General features: G+C 38.2%; 1 protein-coding gene across 1 annotated transcript in view; it reads left to right on the forward strand.

Moving 5' to 3' along the window:
• Nucleotides 1-13056, forward strand: part of LOC127424648 (nephrocystin-4-like) — a 219713-nt gene that overhangs the window by 82602 nt on the left and 124055 nt on the right. The gene's annotated exons all lie outside the window — the stretch shown is intronic.

The following is a 13056-nucleotide window of genomic DNA, read 5'->3' on the forward strand; positions in this document are numbered from 1 at the left end:
CCTGCATCACCTTGGTCTGTTGATGGACTACATTCTTGAAAAGAATACATAGACTATCAATTAATTGCCAACAAAAGCCTTGATCAGCCAACTAACAATGGACAATGCGTCTATGTGAACTTCTGCAGTTAATCCAGAATGGACTTCAAAGACATTAGTCGTTACTCTTACAATACATACAAAATCTTTGTTTAAACAATGGCCCTTAAAACTTACTTAGTTTACTATTTTTAAGCCATGACTTCCACTACACACAAAAAAACTAATATTGGCATTTATTCATGCTGTTTAGCCACAGGGGAACTGGCCCCCACAGTGAGCCTGGTTTCTCCCAAGGTTATTTTTCTCCATTAACTAACATCTTATGGAGTTTTATGTTCCTTGCCAGAGTCGCCTTCGGCTTGCTCACTGGGGTTCTAAATTACTTATTTATTTTTATACACAATTTACAATCATATTTTAATCAAAATACACAATGATGACACTAAGACTTTTATAGATATTACAGTTTCATTTTCTGTTAAAGCATGATTTTCTGTAAAGCTGCTTTGAAACAATGTGTGTTGTGAAAAGCACTATACAAATAAAAATTACTTGACTTAGCTATCGCAAAGCCCTCTTTTAAGTGGAGAGAATGACTTAGTGCACCTTTTAAGGTTAAAGGAATATTCCGGGTTCAATTCAAGTTAAGCTCAGTTGATATAATTTGTTGCATAATGTTGATTACCACAAAAATGTATTTCGACTCGTCCCTCCTTTTCTTTAAAAAAAGAGCACAAATCAAGGTTACAGTGAGGCACTTACAATGGAAGTTATGCCACAAATGCTGTCGATTGAACTTAACTTGTATTGAACCCAGAATTTTCCTTTAATAGTAATTGTCTCTTGGTTTTTTAGGCATTCACACATTGATTTTAGTTATGTCACTGATTATACGCATGGCAATTTCCCTTTCACTCTAGGCACTCTGAAAGTCATTTGTTAATAAATCCCAATACATTTTATTGCAAATTTTATGAAAGCCATTAAATGTCTATTATGAGGGTATATCGGTTATACAGATTCAAATTAATAGAAGGAAGATCAGCTCTGTACTTTGACTTACCCTTGACTTCAATTTCTTTTGACCGCATTGCTGTCTCTCAAAAGCCAATGGACTTCGTCAGTCCCTTTTATGATTTTCAAAGAACTGAGGACTTGCTGATTAAAGAACTCTTTTGTGTCAGAGTTTTGTAAATTGCACATACCCCCTTCAAGTCCATGAGTATAGTTCAACTAAAGTTTGCTGCTGCAGTAATGTAACTGATTATTGATTTGTAGCATAAACAGATCATGCCTGGTCATTTATATATAAGGATAAATACAAAAACGTACACAAAGCAAATTTATATGAATAAAATTGGTCATCCCTCAATGGATGAAACAAAGGTAAACGGTCAACTTTCGTTAAACAGTCAACTTAGCTTAAACAAATTAAATCCACATAGTCTGCAGTTAAGTCCTGTCTCTTTATCCCCCTCCCCCACCCTCCTGAAATAACTGGTGCTCTCTATTCAATTCAGCTGCTCACTACAAAGAAATAACCTTCAAAAACCAATTTTATTTTCCAGACACAAAAACTCTCTACAATTCTTGAGTCTGAATGGTCCGATGACCCCCACCCCTCCAGAGCTTGTCTTTTCTTGCTGCTATTATTTCTGTAGTTGGTTTAAATGACCTTCCCAATCACTCGCCTGAACCAGACTATTCAACACACAGCAGTTTCTGTAAAATCAATTTACTAGACAGAATTTTTTTTTTGTCTTCAATACCTCTTGTTAGTAGAACTGTTAGTAGTTTGTGTGACAGTTAATCATAGTCAAAGTGAAATTGCTACTCGCAAAAGTTTTGCTCTTTATTTGAGTTGCCTGTGCTGCAACCTTTGTTTAAAGCAGTGACAGTATTAATACTGAAGCAAAATAAGCGTAGAATCTGTTGAATAATTTTTTACCATGATATTATGATCCAACCCACACAACCGTTAGTTAAATAAGTGATATTCTTTCAGAAAGAAATGAAGTCTCTCATGAATGTTCAAAAACAACTGTTTCTATTTTTAAACCCTCTGTTCTGATTCCACCATCAAAAACATCAAAGGCATTTTGGTTTGAGGCTGAATTTGCTGCTCGTGATGCCAGTGGGAGCGCATCTATTCCCTGCAAACTAAAATCCAAAAATAAATAAATAAATAAATGCAGAACTCTGGGAGCAAGGGAACTTTGCCAGCTCTCTTTCTTGTGCACAAACTTTATCTTACAAACACAAATGCCTTAGTTTTGAGACAGCCACACAAAAAGATGCAAATAAAAACAACTATTAGGTTTTTTTTCTTTCCATTTTGACACCAAGCCTTAGTTCGTTTGGCAGAATAAACTTTTGCCCCTTCAGTGTAAGCCTCTCATCTTTTTTTTTTTTTTTGCATTTGTTCAATTCTCTGTAATATTCCTCTATCCTTGCCACTGTGGCGGTGGCCTCGTCTTTCAGAGGGCTCGTTGTCGCTGGGCCAGATGATGCGTGACCCCCAGAGTCCAGAAATTTCACAGATGAGAAACGGAGGCCAATGATAGAGGATGAGCTTTGTCATTACTGTGAGATACATGCTGCTACGTTCATCACTCAGAAAATATTCTTCTTTCTCTCTTTCTTTCCTTTACTCTTTCTCGCTTGCTCTCTCTGCTCTATGAAGCTGGAAATGGGGTATGATTTAACTTCAGGCTATTTCATTGTTCCCTGTAAGCTTCTTAGCTCTAAAATATTCATATTTTGGGCACAGGAAGTGAAATCTGTGACAGCACAGTGAGCAGACAAGAAGGAGAGAGAGAGAGAGAGAAAAGTGAAGAAGAATTTGCAACAGAAATAAGATATTTTTGTAACCAATGTGTTAAGGTAAGCAACAGACAGGCTTGTTTTCTGTACTTATGTCTTTTGCTTTTATCTTTCTGTTCATTTTCATCTCTTTATGTGCTTTCTATCCATCATTCACCTCTTGTTTAGTGTGCAGTGAAGTATACAGTATTTCCCAGTCCTGGTCATAGAGTACCAATAATTTGATGCTAACACTGCAAATCCATTTAAATAAAATAAATTGATGTACAGGGTTGTATTCTTGTACATTGCATTTTAATGTGGAATGGGCAAATTTAACTTCTTAACTTCAGTTTGGTTTGAACTTATTCACCCAAAAAATAAATTTCGCTCATCATTTACTCACCCTCATGCCATCCCAGATGTGTATGACTTTATTTCTTCAGCAGAACACAAGGATTTTTAGAATAATATCTCAGCTCTGTAGGTCCTTACAATGAAGTGAATAGTGAGCAGACCTTTGCAGGAAACTTAGAAGTAATCCATAAGACTCCAGTGGTTAAATCCATATCTTCAGAAGTGATATAAAAGGTGTGGGTGAGAAACAGATCAAAATGTAAGTCTTTTTTTTTTTTTTTTTTACATCTGAAAGTCACATGTGGTGCCTATTTAGTTTCACTTTCACATCTGAAAGTGAAAGTGGAGATTTAGAGTAAAAAATTAATTAAATATTGTTCTGTTTCTCACCCACACCTTTTATATTGCTTCTGAAGATATGGATTTAACTGGAGTCATATTAATTACTTCTATGATTTTTGGAGCTACAATGGTCTGATAACCATTCACTTGCATTGTATGGACCTGCCGATATATATATATATAGAGCGGAGATATTTTTCTAAATATCTTCGTTTGTGTTCTGCTGAAGAAAGAAAGTCATACACATCTTGGATGGCATGAGGGCGAGTAAATGATAAAAGAATTTAAATTTTTTTAAATATTGGATATTTATCACATTTGTTCATCACATATTTTCATTTTTTCCCCCAAAATATTAGTTTGAAATAGTGCCGTCAGAGCTATTTCGGTGCCAATGATCAAGTGCTGGAGAAAGAACCTCTAATAAAATAATGCTGAAGGGACTTTGCGGGACTTTACTAAAGTCCTTCACGCGTCCTTTGTAAGTCAGCATTTTACCATATAAGCATGTCAATTCAATGCTGTGCAGCTAGTTTTTCTTTCTGTTGAAGCTCTGCTCAAATTTCAACTTTGTACCCATTGCTGCCAAACTTTTGAAGAGTCAGCTAATGATCACCGGACAGTTCAAATGAATTATTTTTATATTGGAAGTGCCACCGCTAAAAGCAGAACAAGACGCGCTTTTCATATGGAGTTCAATGCAGCACTGGACGCCCTGACACGAATTAATTGACTGATTAATATTAAATGAGAGCTTAATTAGGGTTTATTTAGTTCTTTCAATCAGTCAACATCCCACTTAGACTTTGGGAAATGTTTAATGTTACTCGAATTTGAGCTATTTTAGTGAATTTCTGTCTTTATACTGTGGAGCTTGGAAAATGTTAATAAAGCATTTTTGTTACATACTGTCTTGTTTCTTTCCAAAGAATGTATGTTCTTTCCAAAGAAATAAGTATATATAGAGTCAAATGTTCGCGATTAACTATGAAAAATTATTAGATTAATCGTGATTAAAAAAAATTATCTACTGACAGCCCTAGTTTGAAATCAGACAATAACTGGCAGACCCCCTGTTAAAGACTACTGCTCTATACCATGCCTGCTTGTGTTTAAAGAGGGAAGACTTATCGGGTTAAATGTCAAAGCGCATTATACTAATTATACATCATTATATTGTTATCCTGCTGGTGCAGTTAGCTAATGTATGCTACTTCTGACACAACTACATTGCTTCTGTCATTGTCAAGGGAGTAAGTTGGCAGCGACACACGCGCACACACACACACACACACACAAACATATTTATTTTTTGTGGGAGTTAAGCCATGGTGACATATACTTGTCTCATGACTGGGAGGTTAGTGTCTCAGTTTCTTGCTTTCTAATTTAGCTTTCAATGAAAAATAGTGACAGATCCCAAACAAAGCAATTGCTCTTTTTTATCATCCATCCTTTCAAGATTCTTCATTAAAATGGCACAAACAAAATGCTAAAAAAAAAAAAAAACAGAACACAAACTAAACAGGAAAAGGTAGCAGATCCCACAAGATCTATTGGCCTGAAATTGTGATCTCTGTGCTTTGCAAAGTGGGACATTAATGTGTTGTGTAGAGCCTGAAAGCTGTCACACCGATCATTCACAGTCAAATAATCCAACGTGGCACTGGGCTGCATCACCTGAGGCTTTGTATTACAGGTATAGTTGAAGTCAGAAGTTTACATACAACTTAGCCAAATACATTTAAATTCAGTTTTTCACAATTCCTGACATTTAATCATAGAAAACATTCCCTGTCTTAGGTCAGTTAGGATCACTACTTTATTTTAAGAATGTGAAATGTCAGAATAATAGTAGAGAGAATGATTTATTTCAGCTTTTATTACTTTCATCATTTTCCCAGTGGGTCAGAAGTTTACATACACTTTGTTAGTATTTGGTAGCATTACCTTTAAATTGTTTAACTTAGTTCAAACATTTGGGTAGACTTCCACAAGCTTCTCATTATAAGTTGCTGGAATTTTGGCCCATTCCTCCAGACAGAACTGGTGTAACTGAGACAGGTTTGTAGGCCTCCTTGCTCGCACAGGCTTTTTCAGTTCTACCCACAAATTTTCTATTGGATTGAGGTCAGGGCTTTGTGATGGCCACTCCAGTATCTTGACTTTGTTGTCCTTAAGCCATTTTGCCACAACTATGGAGGTATGCTTGGGATCACTGTCCATTTGGAAGACCCATTAAAGACTCATTAACATCTTGGCTGATGTCTTGAGATTTTGCTTCAATATATCCACATCATTTTCCTTCATTATGCCATCTATTTTGTGAAGTGCACCAGTCCCTCCTACAGCAAAGCACCCCCACAACATGATGCTGCCACCCCCATGCTTCACGGTTGGGATAGTGTTCTTCGGCAAGCCTCACCCTTTTTCCTCCAAACATAACAGTGGTCATTATGGTCAAACAGTTCAATTTTTGTTTCATTAGACCAGAGGACATTTCTCCAAAAAAGTCCCCATGTGCACTTGCAACTGTAGTCTGGCTTTTTTATGGTGGTTTTGGAGCAATGGTTTCTTCCTTGCCGAGCAGCCTTTCAGGTTATGTCGATATAGGACCTGTTTTACTTTAGATATATATACTTGTCTGCCTGTTTCCTCCAGTATCTTCACAAGATCCTTTGCTGTTGTTCTGGGATTGATTTGCACTTTTCGCACCAAACTAAATTAATCTCTAGGAGACAGAATGCGTCTCCTTCCTGAGCGGAATGATGGATGTGTGGTCCTGTGGTGTTTATACTCATGTACTATTGTTTGTGCAGATGAACGTGGTACCTTCAGGCATTTGGAAATTGCTCTCAAGGATGAACCAGACTTGTGGAGGTCCACAATTTTTTTTATGAGGTCTTGGCTGATTTCTTTTGATTTTCCTATGACGTCAAGCAAAGAGGCACTGAGTTTGAAGGTAGACCTTAAAATACATCCACAGGTACACCTCCAATTAGAAGCTAATTGGCTAATTGTCTAAAGGATTGACATAATTTTCTGGAATTTTCCAAGCTGCTTAAAGGCACAGTTGACTTAGTGTATGTAAACTTCTGACCCACTGAAATTTAGTCAATTAAAAGTGAAACAATCTGTAAACAATTGTTGGAAAAATTAATTGTGTAAGGAAGACATCCTTAACAACTTGCCAAAACTATAGTTTGCTAATATTAAATCTGTGGAGTGGTTAAAAAATTAGTTTTAATGAATTCAACCCAAGTGTATGTAAACTTCTGACTTCAACTGTATTTGCTGAAAACGGCCACATTGCTTCATGATTTAATTACTTAATTATCTCCCTTGACTGAAAACACTTTTGTTCATGAAAACAGGCATAGCCTTACATGCAGACATAAATAATTGTTGAATACAGTGTCTCTGTGGAGTACTGTGTCCTCTGCCACAACACACCCTCTCTCTTTCTGCTTGTTGCACTGCAATGTATCACAATATTCTCTAGATAATTGGGCCTCAGAAAGTCTCTCAGTTTTCTTTGATCACCCACAGGTGATTTGAGACTGTTGAGCAGAAAGAAAGGTATTTTTTTTATCTGCTTTCTCGTTCTGAGCTTGGAAAATGACTATACCACACAAAACTATAGAAATTCTCCCTTCTGGCTTTTTTGGATGATATTACTGTAGCCAATTTAAGGGTGGTTTTGGCTTTGTGTTTAGACATCAGAAAGTTTTTAAAGGCTCTGCCTACTTAGCATTTTAAGGCTGTTCTGAAAGGGAGACAATTCAAATGTGCTGCTTTCTAAGTTACCTTCTTTTGGCCAAATTCTAAGGCAGTGTCAAATGTATCATTCTGGGAGAAGGCACTTCCCAGAATGCATTGCGACAAGCTCAGTGGAAAAAATACAAAGGTGTCGGACAAGTCGAATATAAGAGTAAGTCAAGTATAAATATACTTGAAAAAGTAAAAACGCAGAGTATGTATAAAAATAGTTCATTCTAATAAAAATGTACTATTTTACCCAATATTTGAGTTCTGGCTTTGTAGAGTGGTCCAAAAGAATCACTTATGTTCCATTTCAGTTAAGATGCTGCCTTAGAAGATAGCTGCCTACTGTATGTAGGCAGTAGACATCAAGGCTAGTCACTAGGTTTTGTAACAGAGCTAATGTGTTACAAGAAGCCTTTTAGTCTCAATGCATTTATCAGTACAGACTTTAAAACACTGAATTAAAATACCTCTCAAATCATCAGTCATACTTATTCACATCTACATCAGTGGCAAGAACCCATCACACTCTTGGAAATGCACATATCTGACCTATTAAGCCAAACCCAGCACAATAAATTGCATTACGTCCACTTAAAGGAAGGATTTAAAGATGGTCTCATGGTCGCTGCAGTACCTGGGTGATTCATGGCATAAAGTGGGATACATGCGGCCTGCCTCTTGTAGGTCTGCATAAAAAGCACTGTGCACAAATGATATGCTAATTGGAGGAGAGCTGAGTGGTAAGCCTGAATAGATAGATGCAACTCTTAACCTGAGGAGAAGTGAGGGAGAAAAGCTGTTAGTCCCATAGCTTTTTTACAGATCCTCCATAATGCTGCAATTAATAACATCTGACTTCTCCTGCAACACAGTCTCAGAGCCAACGCATCTTCGAAACACCAGGTGTCTGGACACTGACTAACAGAGACAACTGCTGTCTAAAGAGTTAGAGTCTGAGTTCCAGCCCCAGTACTTAGCAATAGATAACATATTGTGGAAATTGGGATAACATACCTGTAGCTGTGATGTTTTGTTATGTAAAAAGAAGGGACAATGTTTTCATAGAGGGTTAACTGTGGACACTGTTTACTTGTGTTATCACTGTCAGACCTTCTCTATCTTTAGTCTGGCCAGTTATGAAGTCATTACCTGATTTAGATTGCTGCTTAGGCCTTACACCATATCTTAAACCAGATGCAATGCGACCAGTTTCCAGTACCAGTTACTTTTTCTGTCCTTAATAGAGTGCAACAGCCTGGTTCCGGAAGTATCAATTCCATTTATTTTCTCTATCAGTGAATTGATTTTTAATAATAACTAATGCCGCCCACACACTATACGGCTTTCAGAGTCATCGGATTGCTGTTCTTTTCGCACTACATAACTGTCTGTCTGTATCTTGAAGTTGCTGTGGTTTGCATATTACACGAGGGATCAGCGACACATTACACACATTACAAAACATTTCACTAGGAAGAATCCCCAACAACTCTTGTCTGGTCTCCAAATCACGTTTCGCAACAGAATGCACGTGAGAAGTGCTCGACAAGGACATGTTTGTCCTTTGTTTTTGTTTCAAATAATTGAAAAGCGTATGTGTATGCGAAACTATTATTGTGCTCACAATACCAATAGATGCATGATAAGACTGGGTTCAGGGAGCTGCTGTGGATGACACATCAAAACACATTTCACACTGCAGGACTTGGAGTCGCAGACAGGTCTAGATACTTAACCTGCTAAATATCTCTCGGGCATCTGCGACGCATCGGCACAATTTTCAGATCGCATCTTTGAAAATTCACACAGCGATTGTCGCGAGCACTGATTTGCCGCTGATTTCGGGCTTTTGTCGGCGATCTCCGAGTCAGTGAGTGGAAAATCAGGGCTAAAATCGTGTAGTGTAAACTTGGCATGTTTCTGTTTGATTTGATCATTACTAATGTTAAATGAACTATTTACTATATTAGAAATATATTTATCAGCAGCCTATCAAATTTTTATGAAGTGTGAGGTGTCCATTTTCATGAGGCTGGTTCTCTACATTACTGAATCACGTTAGAGAGGGAATTCAACTGCAAGAGGATGTTACAAATAATAATAATAATAAAACAAAAAACAAATAATATCTGAGCATGGCGTTATGACAGTGGTGGTCGGTCTGCGCGCGCGTTCATACATGTGCGCTCACGCAGTCTCAATCAAACATGCACGCTCCCAATCTCACTTCAGCACAGCACGAATCTGTCTAGTCTCTTGAATAGCTCATCAGATGTACAGTATGTACTCGTCATGACAACAGTATTTACAGGAAAAAATAACAGTTTTCCTACAGTGACGGCGTTTAGACGCCTTCACGCAAATGCTTTTTAGTGATCTACTTCTGCGCAAAACGCTGAGGGTGGTAAACAAATCTTTATGACTTGTCACTGAAGGACTCATGGTGTTTGTTAGTTGACAATCACAGTTACAACAGAACTGATATATATCAGAAAATAGAACAGTTACACCCCTTCTTTTTAAAATATTTTCTAAAAGGGATAGTTCACCCAAAGATTCTCTCATTATTTCCTCATCCTCATGCAATCCCAGATGTGAATGACTTTTTTTTTTCTACTGCAGAACACAAATGAAGATTTTTAGAAGAATATCTCAGCTCTGTTGGCCCATACAATGCAAGTAAATGGTGGCTAGAACTTTGAGGCTCTAAAAAGCATATAAATGCAGCATAACAGTGATCCATAAGACTCCAGTAGTTAAATCTATGTCTTTAGAAGTGTTATGATAGGTGTGGGTGAGAAACAGATCAATATTTAAGACATTTTTTTCAATAAATCTCCACATTCACATCTGTAAGTCACATGTGGCACCTGTTTAGATTCACTTTCACATCTGAAAGTGAAAGTGGAGATTTATAATAAAAAGGACAAGGACTCCACCCCTGGAGTCGTGAGTTCGAATCAAAAAAGAAAAAATAATGATCTGTCTCCCATCCACAGAGCTGAAATATTTTTTTTCTAAATAATCATAATTTGTCTTCAGCAAAAGAAAGTCATTCACACCTGGGACGCCATGAAGGTCAGTAAATGATGAGAGAATTTTCATTTTTATTTTCATTTCTATACTGTTAACTAACATTCCAACATTCTTACTATAATTTTTTTTACTTATAATTTTTTATATATATAGTCATAAAAATTAAGAGTGTGGCCCTCAAGAGTACAGGGATCCAGCTTTTCGGCCCCTGACCTTTCCGAAGTTGAGTAGCCCTGCTCTAATATTTCGTTGGACCGCCTTTAGCTTTGATTACGGCGTGTATTTGCCGTGGCATTGTTTCGACAACCTTATGCAACGTCACAACATTTATTTCCATCCAGAGTTGCATTCATTTTTGGCCAAGATCTTGTATTGATGACGGGAGAGTTGAACCACTCCATAAAGTCTTCTCCAGCACATCCCGAAGACTTTCAATGGGTTTAAGATCAGGACTCTGTGATGGCCAATTCATGTGTGAAAACGATTCCTCATGCTCCCTGAACCACTCTTTTACAATTTGAGCCTATTGAACATGGCATTGTCGACCAGGAATATGTCCGTGCCATCAGGGAAGTAAAAATCCATTGATGGAATAACCTGGTCATTCAGTACATTCAGGTAGTCAACTGACTTCATTTTATTGCCACATAATGTTGCTTAGCATAGACCTGACCAATTGAAGCAACCCCAGATCATAACACTGCCTTAAATCCAAATGGCAATTTTTTTTTAGTGTATAAACCTTCAAATACAGAGCTACCGTAAGTTTTGAAGATTTTATTCGATGGTATGTGTATGCTTCTACTGAAGCTATCAATCCGTATTATTTTTTCATTTTTAAAGCTGAAGTATGTCATTTCTGCGATACTAGTGCCACCGAACGGAATTGCAAAAATAAACAATGTTTTCAAAACAGCTTTCCGAATATGCCTCTCATCTGCTGTTGTTCGAACTGTCAGATAGTGCTGCCCCTAACTCACCCCACTGGTTGAAAAACCCTGCTAGGGCAAGTCTAAGCATGTCGCTCTAATCAAACACAGGAATTGTTTAGTGCCACACAGACACAATGTTTACAGTTTTCGAGAAAATGAACCTCTGAATGACTTGTAGTTGTCTCTTTGTAAGCAGTGATAGAAGGAAGTATTTTAACTGAAAAGTTACATACTTCAGCTTTAAAAATTGTGTTTTTTAGTGATGTTCCCGGTTAAGAACTACACTACTTATGTTGCTGAAGAGAAAAATCCACCTATAAAGAGAATTGAGGCAAAAAAAACAAAAAAAAAAAAAAAAAAGAAAATACACACACCCTCTCTCCAAAACCTCACCCTCAAGAGAAATGTCAGCCAACCTAATGTCAGCAATCCTGAACACACAAAATTAACTGATTGTGTTTCTGATCGACAAGTCTTTTGATTGTCTATAAAAGCATGGACCACTTCCCTGAATTGTTGTTGTTTTATATGTGATATATATGTGTGATATTCCAAAAAAAATTACTTGCAGCATAAATCTGTGTAAATAAAATGAATCCACATGCGCACATCGGGACCTTCTTTGGTTTCCAGTAAGTCATTTCTGTAAGTCAGTCTATTCCATTCTCTGTATCCTTTTTACTGTGCTACACTCTCTATTTACCAGAGAAACGCCATTTGGATTCAATCCCATGGAGAGAATATACACTATATTGCCAAAAGTATTCGCTCACCCATCCAAATAATTGAATTCAGGTGTTCCAATCACTTCCATGGCCACAGGTGTATAAAATGAAGCACCTAGGCGTGCAGACTGCTTCTACAAACATTTGTGAAAGAATGGGCCGCTCTCAGGAGCTCAGTGAATTCCAGCGTGGTACTGTGATAGGATGCCACCTGTGCAACAAGTCCAGTCGTGAAAGTTCCTCGCTACTAAATATTCCACAGTCAACTGTCAGTGGTATTATAACAAAGTGGAAGCGATTGGGAATGACAGCAACTCAGCCACGAAGTGGTAGGCCACGTAAAATGACTGAGCGGGGTCAGCGGATGCTGAGGCGCATAGTGCGCAGATGTCGCCAACTTTCTGCAGAGTCAATCGCTACAGACCTCCAAAGTTCATGTGGCCTTCAGATTAGCTCAAGAACAGTGCGTTGAGAGCTTCATGGAATGGGTTTCCATGGCTAAGCAGCTGCATCCAAGCCATACATCACCAAGTGCAATGCAAAGCGTCGGATGCAGTGGTGTAAAGCACGCCGCCACTGGACTCTAGAGCAGTGGAGACGCGTTCTCTGGAGTGACGAATCACGCTTCTCCATCTGGCAATCTGATGGACGAGTCTGGGTTTGGCAGTTTCCAGGAGAACGGTACTTGTCTGACTGCATTGTGCCAACTGTGAAGTTTGGTGGAGGGGGGATTATGGTGTGGGGTTGTTTTTCAGGAGCTGGGCTTGGCCCCTTAGTTCCAGTGAAAGGAACTCTGAATGCTTCAGCATACCAAGAGATTTTGGACAATTCCATGCTCCCAACTTTGTGGGAACAGTTTGGGGAATGGCCCCTTCCTGTTCCAACATGACTGCCCACCAGTGCACAAAGCAAGGTCCATAAAGACATGGATGAGCGAGTCTGGTGTGGAAGAACTTGACTGGCCTGCATAGAGTCCTGACCTCAACCCGATAGAGCACCTTTGGGATGAATTAGAGCGAAGACTGCGAGCCAGGCCTTCTCGTCCAACATCA

The sequence above is a fragment of the Myxocyprinus asiaticus genome, chromosome 33 (assembly GCF_019703515.2).
Source record: "Myxocyprinus asiaticus isolate MX2 ecotype Aquarium Trade chromosome 33, UBuf_Myxa_2, whole genome shotgun sequence".
NCBI lineage: Eukaryota > Metazoa > Chordata > Actinopteri > Cypriniformes > Catostomidae > Myxocyprinus > Myxocyprinus asiaticus.